Genomic DNA, 9,562 nt, shown 5'->3' with positions numbered 1-9,562 from the left:
CCGGGCCGCGCGGATCCTCTTGTGGGTGCGGGGCCAGCACAGAGGGGACACGGTCTAGAAGGGAGGAGGAGGAAGGAGCTGTGAGTGCCGGTCGACCAGAGCCTCGCAGTCGGGGCAGCCGCTGTCAGGGGGGACCCTCTTTTGGCCAAAGGGCCAGCCCCCCCCCCCCGGGAGAAGCGCCAGGCCAGCCCCCCAGGGCATCCTGGCAGGGCTGCGAGCGAAGGCTGCTTGGCTGGCCAGGCCCCCAGGGACCTGGACGCCCCCCTGCTCCTCCTGCCATTAACGCGCCTCGGCGCAAGGACGCCCCCGGCAGCCTCCGGCCAGGGAAGGGGTGTGGGCAGGAGGGGGCTGTGGCTGCCGAGAGAATTCTAGCGAGCCAAACTGGGATTCCGCTGGCCGCGGCTCCCCCCCCCCCCCTTGCGCTTTCCCAGCTCTGCGAAGCGGCAACCTGGAGCAGGGGCCAGCGAGGGACGGCGGCGAGACGGAGACCCCGCCCCGCTTGCCCGTGGGCCCCGCTGCCTCCCGGACAGTGGCCCACCTCCTGCTGAGCGGCCGCAACCCCCTTCGCACACTCTCCGGGGCGGCCGCAGCAGGCACCGCCTCCGTGGGGGGAGAGCCCGGCAGAGCTCCAGCCAGCCAGACGATGCACTGTGGGGCACCGGTGGAGCCCGGCTAGGGCTCTCCCCAGCGGGGGGCTTGGCCAGCCGCTTCCCAGCCCTCCCCAAAGGGCTCTCCGGCCACACGCCCAAGCCCTCCGTCCACAAGGACGGGCGGCTGTCCAAAGAGCCGTCCGCAGGGAGGGCTGGCGTCCGGCCCGCTGCTCGCAGGCCTGGGCCGCTTCAGGGAACAGAATGGCCTTGCTCTGGCCGGCGAGGCCTCCAGCGGCGGGGAGCGGCTGCTCCCTGCCCACCCTTACCGACAATGTTGAACATGCACAGAGGGCAGGTCTGGTGCTCCTGGAGCCAGGGGTCCACGCACTGCCGGTGGAACTCGTGGCCGCAGGTGACGATCCGCAGCTCCTGCAAGGAGAGGCCTGCCGGTGAGAGGGGGCCGCGGCCGGGCACCCCGCTCCGAGCCCTCAGCTCTGTGGCGGCGCCTTCCCTGGGAGGGCCCGGGAGCCACGCACAGGCCTTCTCGCACCGGCGCTGCAACGCTCGGTCTCAGTCCTCTGTGGATTGCCCTGGGGAGGCGCCTTGGGTGCTGGTTCTGGGTGGAAAGGTGGGACACGCATCGCAGTACTGGCCATCCTCCTCCTCCTCCTCCTGAGAACAAGGGCGATGACGATCCTGCTTTTCTGCAGCCGTGCCCGTGGCTGTGAAGTGTGGCACAGCGGGGGGGAGCAGCGGCCAGGCACCCACCACCTCCGTCGGCCTGCGGCAGAGCAGCCGAGCTGCCGGCGCTGCCCCGCTTCCCCGGCCAGAACCATTCTGGCAATTCTGGCACGAGGGGAGGGGCCCCGAGCCCCCGAGCCCCGTCCCGGGTGCTGCTTTCCCAGCCCGCACGACCCTTCCAGCCAGCGCCCAAGGGAGCCTTTCCCTCCTGCTCGCTTGCAGGCGGGAGGAGGGCTGGAGGGGACGGGCCCTGCTGCTCGAGTCGTTCCAGGACGGCTTGCTTGCCGGGGCAGCGGGCCGGCCCGTGGACACGGATGCCGGCCGGCGGCGGAGGCGGCAGCTCTCACCTGGCCCTCCCCGAACTCCTCCAGGCAGACTGCGCAGACCGGCGCGGCGCTGCTCCTGCTCACGGCGTCCCCCGCTGGAGCTGGCCGGGGAGCGGCCTGGTACCTCCGCACGGCCAGCCGGTGGATCGCCTGCAGGGTCTCCTCCTGCACGTTCGCCTGAGGAAGGAGCGCAGGCTGAGGGGTGCCAGGTGGAGGCGAGCCTCCTGGGGAGACTGAGCGCAAGTTCGGGAGGCTGGCGCGGGGTGGCCGACGGGCCGCTCGCAGCAGGAGCCCCCGTGGGACGGCGGCCCAGGCTGGCCTTCGAGGGCTCCAGCAAGGACCAGCACCCCCTCCCCCAACGTTTGGCTGAAGGCATCGTCTGACTCCAGCTCCGCTGTAAGCCTTCAGGCAGCCTTGGCCGAAAGCACGGGATTCCCAGCATGCTTCACACCCCCACGGGCTCTCCTCTTCTGGGGAGAGCAGCCCTGAGGGAGGCAAGAAAGCAGGTGCAGCCAATTCAGGCCGCATCAGCGACGCGACCCAGACTGGATTCAGGAGCAGCAAGTGAGTTACTCAACTCAGTTCAAGGTTTCTCTCCTCCTCACGACCCAGCCACTTTTTGGCACAAGGAAGGCGGTGGGAGCGAGGAACAAGGGGCTGTAATACAGGTAGTCCCCAGAGTATGTACGTATGAATGCACCGACTGCCAGAAACACTATATGAATATCTCTGCAGAAAAGCTGTGAATATCTCCAGGGAACTATGCAACATGTTTGGCAATACATCATCAGAGGCCACACAGTTCCCTGGAGATATTCACAGCTTTTCATCCTGCAGTGTCTACTCAAGCCAATGTGTTTTGGGGCACACGCAGGGCCTTCAAGGATGAAGCAAAACAGTTTCTGGGAAGGGCAAAAGCAGAGGTGCCCCAGTGACTTCTCACTCCCCTCCACTGTCGCTCTTTTCAAGCTGAAATTCTGTTTGTACTTGTAACTTCCTAATCCAAGAGGCCACGTTGAGCCTAACTCTGACTAATGAAGATGGAGATGGACCTGGTGCGGGTGCTGGAGAGTCAGGCTCTGCTTGTGCTGCGGGGGGAGGGTTCGGGTTACCCCGGAGGGGCTTTCTTGAAGTCGGCCTCAAGGGTCCTTTGTGCAACCATTTTCTTTTTCTCATCATAAATGGCCTTGTAGCAGCTGAGGATCTTGTAGCTAAGCTAGACTGCTACCTGGCCCCCTCCAAAATTGCCAACTGTAACCAGGGGACCACCCCGTACAGGGGAAAGACTTCAGCCTCTTTTGGCACATTTTAAGTGCAGCAAGGGCCTGCCCCTGCACCACCGAGGACTCGGAAGAGCAGGCTGCCTCTCCAGATCCTGCACATTTGCTTCCAAACCACCCCTCCGCCTGCTGACCACCGGTGGTCTAACTTCTCTCGGAGCACAACTCTCTCTGCTACCTGACAATGCCACACACCAACCGGTCCCTGCTCTCCTCAGCAGAAAACGCGGCCGTGCTTCGCCTGCCTGCTGCCTCCGTTCTGGTCCTGTGCATTGCCAGGGAGAAAAACAGCGCAAGGCAAGCTGAGAAAACTGTTTTTCTAAATTGTCCTCTCGATATATACAAATAACAGCACAGCTTTGTTGAAAGAGATCGTGATTGAAGTAAAGGACTTCAATGCATTGCTGAGAGAAGTGCAGATGAGAACACGAGGGAAGGGTTCAGCCTTCCCACCCCCACCCCCCTCACCACCCGGCCCTAGCTCACTACCACCCCCCTTTTGGGGTTGAGGTTGGCTCTTGAGGCTTGAGAAGAGACTTGAGGCCTGGCTGGAAGTGTTCTTGCAATGACTTGAGGCTTGGCTTGGGCTTGAAAGGAAAGACTTGAGACTTGGCTCAAGGCTTGGAGTGAAGGACTTGAGCACCTGGCTGCCTGTCGCCACCCCACCCCAAACGCTGTGCCCCCGTTATCTCAGCAAATGCATAGCAGCCTTCCCAGAAGGGGCCCTGCAGCTGCCTTGGACTGCAACCCCCATCGTTCCCAGCCACTGCGGAGGGTAGCGCCACGCTCGGCTCCACCCGGCGCAAGTCCTGCCTGTGCCAGGCACATTTTGGCGCTACGCCGGTGGGCGGCTCCTCCGGCTGGACGGGGGGCAGTGGGACGCCGAGGCCACGGGGGCCACGACAGGGTCGTCAGACACAGGAGGCGGAGCGGGAAGGGACTCCCGAGAAGCGGCTTAGCCTCCGGAGCCGGCCTGCCCTCGTCTCCTTACCTGACTTCTGCGGGGCTGGCAGCGGGTCCGGACGATGAAAATGAGGACGATGACCAGGACTGTGCTCACCACGGTGAGGAGAATCCAGACGTCGTAGTCTGGCTGCGGAGAGACACGGGCAGCAGTCAGGCGCCCCACAGCCTCCCCTCAGCACTCGCGCTTGGCCCAGCCTGCCCCACAGGATAAAGCGGGAGGGGGAGAGAACCGGGGCAGGGCCGGGGATGCTGCTGGGCTCCCTGGGGGAAGCGCCAGGCAAATGCGGCGGCGGCGACAAAGCTACAGCTGCTGCTGCAGAGGGTCCATCGGGGTCTCCTTTTTCTCTCATGCTGGGAAATACAACTGGCCAAGCCATTTTATCCAGGTGGCCTCCAGCCAGAAGCCAGACTGCTGCTGAGGATATTAACGGACTGGGGACTGACTGTTCCTTGGATTGCGCCGTTCTGAGTTGTGTTTTTCATTCATGCGGGTTTGTTTATTCATTTATTCTATTGATATGCTGCTTAAGATAATGCTCATAAGTGGTTCATGTACAAATCAAACTAATTTTTAAAACTCAGTTAAAATACAGCATTAAAACGATTACGGCTGTAAAATACAGAAGGAACATGTGAGGAAAAAAAGAAAAGGGCAGTGTAATGATTTACTTTTTTATGAGCCACTTCCTTTAAATGTTGGTAAGATTCAAAGAGATGTTAAATGGATATCTTTGCTGTTACGTGTAATTGTGGTAGTGAGGATGTTATTTATTATTAGAAAATTGAAAAGATCTTGAATTGTCCGGAAATGTTTAGATCAATTTTATTACTGAAGAAGAAAGAAAATATTGCAATCTCATTTAATGTGGAGACGCTTCCCTTTGACATTGCTCAAGAGAAACAGGACTTTGTAGGAAATGATGAGACTGATTTCATGGATGAAGAAGAGGAAGATAGTGACTTCTATCAAATTCGGAATTATTATTATTCTATTGGCTGGAGAAACGGGACTTGGTTCTGATCTAACGATGCCTTCAAGTTACAAATGGATTTTAGTATGATCACAGAATGTTAAAAGATCTGTCGTAGGGGAAGACCCAGTAATCCGGTGTGTGCGACGATTGCTGTTTGTAGTTTTAGTTTTAAAATCCAGATAAAATTTCTTAAAAAAAAAAAAAAAAAGATTCGGGGGGGAAAGGGGGGACCGGTTGGTGACTGGGGGGGTGTGGGGTTGCCAGGCAGCAGAGGGAGTTGGTGTTCCGAGAGAAGTCAGACGGCCGGCTGGGCAGTTGTCTTAGCATGCAAAGGGGTGGTCTGCAAGCAAACCTGCAGGGATCCGGAGAGGCAGCCTTCCGTTTGGGCCCTGGGCAGGGCCGGGGCAGGCGTTCCAAAGGACAAGGGAAGGAAGCCGAATGGCAGAGGACACATCAGAGGGAGCCTGGGAGGGGCAGCATCTGGGGATGCCCCATATTCTACGGGTCTGAGAGGCAAAAGTGGACAGGAACCTGAGTGCAGAGAAGAAGGACTGTGAAGGGCAAGAGTGAGCGAGCTCAGCCAGAAGCTATTGTCACGCACTGCTTTATTTACCGGGGAAACCATTATGTGTATTGTGCTGATGCAGTTTTAGGGACAGGATGGCACCGTTAGAATATGATGTTTCAGGTTCTGGTCTTCAGGCAGCCATGAAGAGATAGGATGCGGGCAGCTATGGGCAGACACAGCCAGCACAACGACGCTGCTCTGCTCTGGATAAATCATCCCCGAAAGGAGCTGTAAGGAAAACGTAGGGAAGGAGCTGGGACTGAACTCAGGAGGACTTTTGCAGATAACGGGAAGGGGGTGAATGAAGACCTGGGAGGAGGCACACAGGTAACGGACATCGAGCTGGGAAGGAGGCGAAGGGAGAGCAAACCCCTCCAAGCCCAGCCCAGCAGACGGAGAGGAGGGTGGGCAGCAGCTGCGGGCGGGCAGAGCGACCCAGCAGCCGTGGCAGGGCCCAGGCTGGGGCTGGAGGGGCCCGGGGCCGACTGCGCAAGTCCCTGGGCCAGTCACGGACTCTCCCTCGCCTCCCTCACAGGGCTGTTCAGCGGATAACGCGAGGTGGCAGCTATGTAAGCCCCTTTGGGTTCCTCGCAGGAAAAAGGCAGGACATAACAAGACAACTCAGAAAGAGCAAACACACAGGTGGGCTTTCTTCAAAAGAAAGGCTGCGCAAGAGAGGTGCTTGCGGCGCTGTCCGCCTTGCCAGGGTGGGGGCGGGGCAGCAAGGATGAAAGCCGGACTGAGAGGGGTCAGAGAGGCCTGGATGCAGGAGGCACCCAAGAGCAGGCACGTGAAAAGGAAGGGCGATTCGGCGGCAGGGCAAGGTCAAGAGGTGGCATGAGGCTGGGGGCAGTTTCCTGGAAGAGATGCCCCAGCCTCTGCTTTGAAGAAGGAGAAGAAGCGGCAGAAAGAAAGTAAAAGGCTACAAACCTGCCCAAGGGCAGGGGGCCTCCAGATGCAAGAGGTGAAAGGAGGAATCCAGGAAAGAATGTGCGAAACCACCGGAGAAGAGGCTGGCTGGCTGGATTCGGCCGAGGGCATCACCCCTCCAGCGCTCTGGTCACGCAGGGGCTGACCACTGGGGAGGCCTGCAAAGGAAACGGCCCTTTCCACGGCATCTGGGTCACTCGGGCACATGCCTGCGACCTGGGAGGGGGCACGCAGCTGCGAGGACTGGCAGCCGCCTCCTCCACGACTCTGGCCAGGCCTCTCTAAAAAGCCACCGTAACCCTGCAGGCTCCCCCGGCAGAAAGCGTGCGACATCGAAGCCGGCAGCCGGGGGTCAGCCCGTCCCCCAGGAGAGGGAGAGAACCCGGGTGCTTTGGTCGCGTACATTTCCCCACTGCATTTCTAGGGACCCTTTGGAATTTAACCCTACTCCCAAACTAAGTGTAAAATAAGGAAGGGCACATCGTCTTTCTGTCTCTGCTTGTATGGGATGGGTGGGCACTTTTCCAGCTGGCCTCGCGTGAGATAGCGCCCCGGGTGTGTCTGCGCCGTTGCGTCGCCGTTGCGTCGCAGCTGCTGTGGGAGGAGAGGCCGGCCGGCTCCCGACTCACCCAGGCTGGCGCCTCCTTCACCTCGATCTTCACGTGCGCTTCCCGATTGTTGTTCACGACCCCCATCAGGAGCTCCGCGTCGTGGCCCCAGATCAGGACGACGGGCTGGCTGAGCCCACGGGGCCTCCGGAGCTGCGGAGAGACGACCCCAAAGATGCACTACAGCAGGGATGGGGAGCCACAAGCCGGGGGCCCTCCCAGCATCCCGGGGGGGGGGGCCCTGAGGGTCCTGCAGAAGGACATGCCCCCTTCCGCTGACCCCACCCCACATTTGGTGGTTTTTCAGCTTCTACAGCCCCCCTCCCCCCATTATAAACTCGAAATTCCTCTCCTAAGGCCAAATTAACAGCGGGAAGGACTCGAACGGGCTGTGGGGGGCTGTCCTGCCCCTTTGCATTGGCTCTGCATACCCCCAAGAGCTTTTCCAAAACCGAAGCCAAATCGTGAGCTGAAAGGTGTCCCCCCGTGTTTTGCACCACTCCTTCCCTCTTCTCATACCTATTTGCAGGACTAACAACCAACATGGCCCACATCAGGGAAGAGCCCAGAGAAGGTCATGGCTCAGAGGCCCGCAAGCAAAGGGCCGAGGAGGAAGGCCTCTCGCGAGACCCAGTGAAGGAGCGGGCCGGGCCGGGCCAGCTCCAGTGAGAAGCAGGGTAGTGCCTGGCCACCCCATTGGGTTCAGCAGCCCCGTCTTCCTGCTTCTCAGGCAGAGGACTGTGGCGGGGGAGAGCACGCTCGGGCCACGCACCGGACGCCGGTGTGCCTGCCTGACCCCCCGCCCTCCCATCCCTTCCGTGCCACATCTTTTAGATCGTAAGCCCGAAGGCAGGAGCTGCCCCAGTATCACTCCTTGTGAGGCGGCTTTCTACTCTGCGAGGAAATACATGCATCGCCGTGCAAGCATCACGACAGCGGTCCCGGAGGGCAGAACTGAACGCACCCCACGCCGAGCGGGGAGCCCTCCCCGCCGGCCACGGAGGCGCCTGCTTACCTGGTCAGCAGCGCTCTGGTCGTCCGTGATGTCGAAGAGGATGGCGCGCGCTCCCCTCTCCCCCGCCAGCTTTGCCTGCCCGGAAAGAGGAAAGGAGTGGGCCTCCGGAGAAGGCACGTGGTCCGTGCAGCTGCCGCCCACGGGCAGCCACAGCCTCTGCATCCCCTCTTGCTCACTGCCTCAGCCTTAAGCTGCTAGTCCTCCTGAGGTTTCCAAACATTGCTGGATGTTGAGGTGGGTAAACCCAACAAATCGCTTCTGCAGTTCTTCCCTTCTGATGGAATTATGTGGTTAGTTACACATTTACAGAACATCATGCCAGTATAAAAAGGGAACGAGAGACTGCCTTCCCCCAGGTGAGTCTGTCTGGGTTTCAGGATCTCCAGCAGAGGCCCTTCTCTCTCTCCCACCATCACGGGAGGCACATTTGGGGATGGGCGAGTGACTTTCTCAGCGGCCACTCCTGGGCTCTGCAGCCTTGCCAAGGGAGGCCCGGTCCACTCCCTCCCTGTTGTGCTGCTGTGGGAGACAAAACATTTCTGTGCCAGCATGAGAGCCGGTCTGTTGCAGGAGCGGCTTCTGTGGGGCTGGCTGCCCTTTTCTCTTTGACCACTGTGCTTTTCACCGACTTGCTTTTAGGTGCTGTTTTTGTGCCATCCCAGGACGCACGGGAGACTGAAGGAAGGACTTCTTGGCACAGGGCAGAGTTAAACCATGGAATTCACTGCCACCGGATGCAGGGATGTCTTTCAGAGGGGCCTGGACACATTCCAGGAAGAGAAGGCTATCTGTGGCACCAGTCCTCATGGCTCCAAGCCAGATGCCTCTGTGCAATCGTCGCAGAGAAGCATGGGCAGGGGCTTGGGCTGGACTCCCTGGGCCTGGCTCTGGTGCAGCCTCGCAGCTCTTCGGGTATGCCCAGGGCCTTCTGCCCCATCGCTGCGGTGGGGGAACAGGAGGTCCACCCCAGAAATGTTGCAAGTGGCATCAATGGCCCTTTCTTGCCATGGTAGGAACCCTTCCTTTGGCCCACTGGCTGCAAACCAGTAGAGGGGGTACGGGCAGGCCCCAGCTCCAGGTATGTGGGCTCCATTCACAGGCTCCTTGTCTCACACTCGCAAAAACCACTCACACACACGCATCCCGGCGCATGCACCATCACTCACGCCCAAGCGCAAAGTCGCACACGCATGCTCTCACTGACTCACACACAGCGACCATATCCTAAGGCATGCCTGCTCATGCCGGCACAGCTCTGGGGGGGGGGGGCTCCCGGAGTGGAGGTTTTTTCAGAAGCCTGTTTGCATGGGGGGCGATTCTTCCCCTCCCCAGCAGTGACCCCTCCAACGCCCCCCAACCGAGTTGTCAAGAGCCTTGCGGCAGCAGGTGCACCGACTCTTCCGGCACGTCTGATCGGCCCCCAGGGAAGGCCCGGAGAGGCCCGGGGCGAGCGGGCGGCGCGCCTCTGCGGCACGTGGCCGGGCGCGCCTGCTCCGCGGCGGGAGACGTGGCGCAGCCCCGCGCTCGCCCCCGCGCGCGCCGCCCCCCCCCGCCAGCCTCCCCG

The sequence above is a fragment of the Varanus komodoensis genome, unplaced genomic scaffold, assembly GCF_004798865.1.
Source record: "Varanus komodoensis strain SLA01 unplaced genomic scaffold, ASM479886v1 scaffold81, whole genome shotgun sequence".
NCBI classification, from domain to species: domain Eukaryota; kingdom Metazoa; phylum Chordata; class Lepidosauria; order Squamata; family Varanidae; genus Varanus; species Varanus komodoensis.
Note: the sequence above shows the minus strand (reverse complement) of the source record.